Source organism: Schistocerca cancellata, chromosome 5, assembly GCF_023864275.1.
Source record: "Schistocerca cancellata isolate TAMUIC-IGC-003103 chromosome 5, iqSchCanc2.1, whole genome shotgun sequence".
NCBI classification, from domain to species: domain Eukaryota; kingdom Metazoa; phylum Arthropoda; class Insecta; order Orthoptera; family Acrididae; genus Schistocerca; species Schistocerca cancellata.
This window is the reverse complement of record NC_064630.1, coordinates 383,006,025-383,011,771: the sequence shown is the minus strand read 5'-3', so window position 1 is coordinate 383,011,771 and position 5,747 is coordinate 383,006,025. Positions and strand designations below refer to the sequence as shown.

Here is a 5,747-nt window from a genome sequence, read left to right as displayed (position 1 = left end):
GGCATGCATGTGTGTGATGTCCTTAGATTAGTTAAGTTTAATTATTTCTAAGTTCTAGGCGACTGATCACCTCACAAGTTAAGTCGCACAGTTCTCAGAGCCATTTGAACCATTTGAACTTAATCTAAAGGGCTCTACACGTACACCAACTTTTAGGCCCATCGACCAAGTGACTGTGTGCTGGGCTTTTGGGCGACTGTCAGACTGATATTCCTTTTTGGACAGACAGTTGAGCAGGAAGATGTTCTTTTCACTCGACTCTTGCTATAACGTACCTTTCGTAAAACTCGGGGCTCACGAGAAATACGGGCCCTGCAACGAACTTGTGACGTCACATTAGTCGGCTTGTCCGCCGCACTTCACGAACGCTCGGTTCCGTGCAGGGGCCATGGGAAATCAATATACAATGGAGAAGGTATCCAATAAAGGTCTTAACTTGGTCGTGTGCCGTCGAGAGCCTGTACGCATTTCAACGTGCAGGCTAAGAATTATTAAACTGGTCTGAAATACACTCCTGGAAATGGAAAAAAGAACACATTGACACCGGTGTGTCAGACCCACCATACTTGCTCCGGACACTGCGAGAGGGCTGTACAAGCAATGATCACACGCACGGCACAGTGGACACACCAGGAACCGCGGTGTTGGCCGTCGAATGGTGCTAGCTGCGCAGCATTTGTGCACCGCCGCCGTCAGTGTCAGCCAGTTTGCCGTGGCATGCGGATCTCCATCGCAGTCTTTAACACTGGTAGCATGCCGCGACAGCGTGGACGTGAACCGTATGTGCAGTTGACGGACTTTGAGCGAGGGCGTATAGTGGGCATGCGGGAGGCCGGGTGGACGTACCGCCGAATTGCTCAACACGTGGGGCGTGAGGTCTCCACAGTACATCGATGTTGTCGCCAGTGATCGGCGGAAGGTGCACGTGCCCGTCGACCTGGGATCGGACCGCAGCGACGCACGGATGCACGCCAAGACCGTAGGATCCTACGCAGTGCCGTAGGGGACCGCACCGCCACTTCCCAGCAAATTAGGGACATTGTTGCTCCTGGGGTATCGGCGAGGGCCATTCGCAACCGTCTCCATGAAGCTGGGCTACGGTCCCGCACACCGTTAGGCCGTCTTCCGCTCACGCCCCAACATCGTGCAGCCCGCCTCCAGTGGTGTCGCGACAGGCGTGAATGGAGGGACGAATGGAGACGTGTCGTCTTCAGCGATGAGAGTCGCTTCTGCCTTGGTGCCAATGATGGTCGTATGCGTGTTTGGCGCCGTGCAGGAGAGCGCCACAATCAGGACTGCATACGACCGAGGCACACAGGGCCAACACCCGGCATCATGGTGTGGGGAGCGATCTCCTACACTGGCCGTACACCACTGGTGATCGTCGAGGGGACACTGAATAGTGCACGGTACATCCAAACCCCAAACCGTCATCGAACCCATCGTTCTACCATTCCTAGACCGGCAAGGGAACTTGCTGTTCCAACAGGACAATGCACGTCCGCATGTATCCCGTGCCACCCAACGTGCTCTAGAAGGTGTAAGTCAACTACCCTGGCCAGCAAGATCTCCGGATCTGTCCCCCATTGAGCATGTTTGGGACTGGATGAAGCGTCGTCTCACGCGGTCTGCACGTCCAGCACGAACGCTGGTCCAACTGAGGCGCCAGGTGGAAATGGCATGGCAAGCCGTTCCACAGGACTACATCCAGCATCTCTACGATCGTCTCCATGGGAGAATAGCAGCCTGCATTGCTGCGAAAGATGGATATACACTGTACTAGTGCCGACATTGTGCATGCTCTGTTGCCTGTGTCTATGTGCCTGTGGTTCTGTCAGTGTGATCATGTGATGTATCTGACCCCAGGAATGTGTCAATAAAGTTTCCCCTTCCTGGGACAATGAATTCACGGTGTTCTTATTTCAATTTCCAGGAGTGTACTTACTCGCTTCCCGCTGGCGCTAGTAAGACCGCAGTGTCATGTGCTGTGACGTAGGCTCCGGCCTGTCCTTCTCGTGGGCCTCGCATAACACTCAATTCGATCACTAAACTCGATAGCAGTCGGTAAATGTAGGACTTTGGAGACTCCGTATTGTATTCATATAGTGTTTGCGACTACCGAGTTTACACCCGGTGCGGTGGTTGGAGGGAGCGACTGTTAAGGCATTTTCCATTTATGATCGCACCCATCGGCTACCGCACGGAATGTGGTTTCCACAAATAGTGTTTCGTTGTTTGCGTACTATAAGTTACGTGTTATGAAAGTATGCCGTTTCAGCGTAACAGTGCATTGAAGACTTATTAGAAACACGTCACTCTTAGTACAGTTTTTTGTAATGAAATGTCAGTCACTGACATGTCGGTGGTATCAGCTTTCAGGACAACGTAAGATGAAATATAAAAGTCCAAAGTTGCATGAATGCACCGCCATGTACTGAGCCGTAGGATGGAGTTACAGAGCTGAAGGTAGTAGATTTGCATCTTGTTGTACTCTAATATTTTTTTACTTTCACGTTTGTAATAGATTCTGAGACTTTCTTATCAATTTAATAAAAGTGTGTTTTGCAGCATTGAACGTTATTTACTTATAGCATCGATTTTTCTCATGAGGGAGTGTCTTTGATTTGGTGACATCAGTCTGATTACAAAACGAAAAATTAAACTGCTGGGTTGTCACAAATATTTGGCTGTTTGTTTCCGAATATATCGCGATTTCTGAGAGTGTGGTTTTTCAGGAACCAAAGAGTACAACTTATATTGCTGAAAGTGAAATGAGGAACAGACTTCTAAGATATCCACCAAGTTAGATACAAAGGTATATTTCTTCCAAAAAAGTTCTTATTTACAAGTAAATAGTCTTTCATTGAAAGTTTTTTATATACTTCCTGTAGTGTATATTCTTGTTGCATAAGTAAATATTTAGCATTCCTGTTGTGCTTTTTCTTAAAAAAAAAAAAAAAAAAAAAACTCGCTATTTGAAAACCTGATAGTCGAAGGTAGATTTTGCCTGATACATAAACATCGAAAGTTCTATTTAAATTTCATTAATAGTTTAAATGTCTTTAAAACACGGCAGATTATATTTTCGGTAGCATTTACTCGCACTATCAAAGTGTGATTAAATGTTTCTAAATCATATCTAAGCATGTCATATTTTTTACAAGACACGATCTAGACGTAATTTTTCCAAGTCGTAAATCCTAACCAAACAATCTTGGTAGCGTGATTTCTCTAAAGTAAATGAACTACCGTACTGTACTATCTTATTCTTCTATCTTCATTTTCATAAATTAGTCCAAAACAGTAGCTACAGCACAAAATACTTAAGCATAGGTTTTCTTTACAGATATCCTAACTCGCGTCCTTAATAAACTTAATACATTCTTTAAAATTGGATTCAATTCTTATTTCGGTACTGACCGAAAGTGAGAATTGCGAGAGCCGTTATAGGGTAGTGAGTAGGGGAATTTGTTGCCATTGAGGAAATATTTTCACTGAAGGAGATGCATTGGGGAGAACATTGAGAAAAGAGAAGAGGCTCTCTCCTGGAACTGCCGAGTATGCAGCAGAAATATTTTCATTGAGGAGCAGAATGGGAAAATCTGTGCACTTAGGTGCAGCTGGAGGAAACAAGTAAGCAACTGATCAGGAGCAAGTGAGATAGGGGGGAGAAGCGTGATTGGGAACTATTAGTCGGTAGGAAGGCAGGGAGTCAGAGAACTGGATCAGATAGTTTTAGTATCAACTCTAAAAACAATTATCTACCACTGTCAGAGTTATATATAGAGGGTAAAAATAGGAGCAGAAAATCTGCAACATACTTCAACCTAGACTGGAAAGCCTATAAATGAGCAAAATGTTAGGAAGAAGAATTCTGGTATGTCCCTTCTGGTCAATAGTGCATCAGGGGTTACTATAATGATCTAACACGTGACCACAAATATGAACAGCGAAAAGCGTGGTGTAGTCGGAAAAGAACTTCGACTATCAGACCTTTTATGCCAAATAACAACAATAAAATTTGGTATGGGAAGAATCGCTAAACTCCTGGCATAAAAAAGATAGTTATCAGAAATCAAAATATAAAATTTTTCAAGGGAACCATGGAACCAAAGTTGGGATGAAGTGTATAGAAAAACCGAAGTAAATCAGAAATTCTCCACATTATTTAAATTAAACTTCAGAAAGGTATTTCCGAAAGTACCAATAATAATATCAATATCTCACAAAAACAAATGGATAACAGCAGGCACTAAAAAGTCCTCCGAAACCCTTAAGTACCTCAGTATCCTGGAAAAGACTCGTAAGGAGCCAGAGCTCTCAAATTTCTATGGTAGGTACAAAAAGATTTATAGGAAAGTGCTGATTGCTGCAAAAAAGTCATGTAATGGCAACATAATATACAATGACAATGAAAGCAAATCAATCTGGGAAGTCATTAAAAAGGAAACAAGAGAGACAAACAGAGCTAGGATAACATACTGGTAAGGGAGGGGGATAATCCACACATGTTATGTGAATGAACATTTTTCAAGTATTGCAGAGAGATAACAATTGAAATTCTCAAAAATTAACATATCACCTTTAGATAATTAAGCACTAAGTACAACGATGATGTTAGCAAGCACAGAAGATGAAGTCAGTAAAACTGTACAAAACATACAACATAAAAAGTCTGTAAATGAAGTACCAGTGTGGGTGCAGAAACAATGCATATGGAATACACAAGGTCCTTTAAAATTAAACTCCGCCCAAACAGGCCATGAAGGCCCAATGGCACCACCAGCCATTGTGCCATCCTCAGCTCACAGGCATCACTGGATGCAGATATAGACAGGCATGTGGTCAGCACACCACTCTCCCAGCCATATGTCAGTTTATAAGACTGGAGCCACTACTTCTCAATCAAGTAGCTCCTCAGTTTGCCTCGCAAGGGCTGAGTGCACCCCACTTGCCTACAGCACTCGGCAGACCAGATGGTCACCCATCCAAGTGCTAGCCCAGCCCAACAGTGCTCAACTTCAATGATCTGATGGGAACCGGAGTTACCACTGTGGCAAGGGTGTTGGCATACAAGCTCCTTTAAGAAACATAATAAGTTAATTATTCATATCATGGAAATTTCCAGAAGATTTAAAACAGACAACGCTTGTACCTTTGCTAAAGAAATGTAATGCAGAGGACATAGAAAACCAGCAGCCCATGTCACTGTTTTATTGTTTTCAAAAACAACAGTATTAATTATGAAAGATAGATTAATGAAATACTTAAATAATTACAGCCACTTAAGTGAATCACAGTTTGATATCCAAATGAGTAGAAGTAGAGAATCGTAGTAGAATACATATCAGTGGTACTTGAAGCTCTCAACAATGAGAGATCTTTCTTAGGCTTTTTATAAGGTTGACTGCGAGATTCCACTAAATATGCTTGCAGCTTTGGGAAGAAGAAGCACAGCTTGTGAGTGTTTCTGGTAATTCCTAGCAGTCAGACTGTAGTGCGTAGAGATAGCACATACCTTAATGAGTATAAACTTTTAGTAAACCACTTACTGGAAGGAAAATACCTTAATATAGGTGTTCCTCAGGGTGACATGTTGGGGCCAATACTGTTTCTGATACACATTAATGACTTCCCGGTAGTGTGAGTCATGGAGAGAACATTCTCTTTGCTGATGACAGCAACGTTATAGTCACTAATAAAAGAAGAGTTATACTAGCAGAAACCCTCAAGGAACTTTACAGATG

The 5,747-nt window shown here is 43.4% G+C and overlaps 1 pseudogene; it reads right to left on the bottom strand.

Annotated features, from left to right (window-relative positions):
- Positions 1 to 4,952: 4,952 nt before the first annotated feature.
- Positions 4,953 to 5,070, bottom strand: LOC126189417 (5S ribosomal RNA; annotated as a pseudogene).
- Between the last annotated feature and the right edge of the window lie 677 nt (positions 5,071 to 5,747).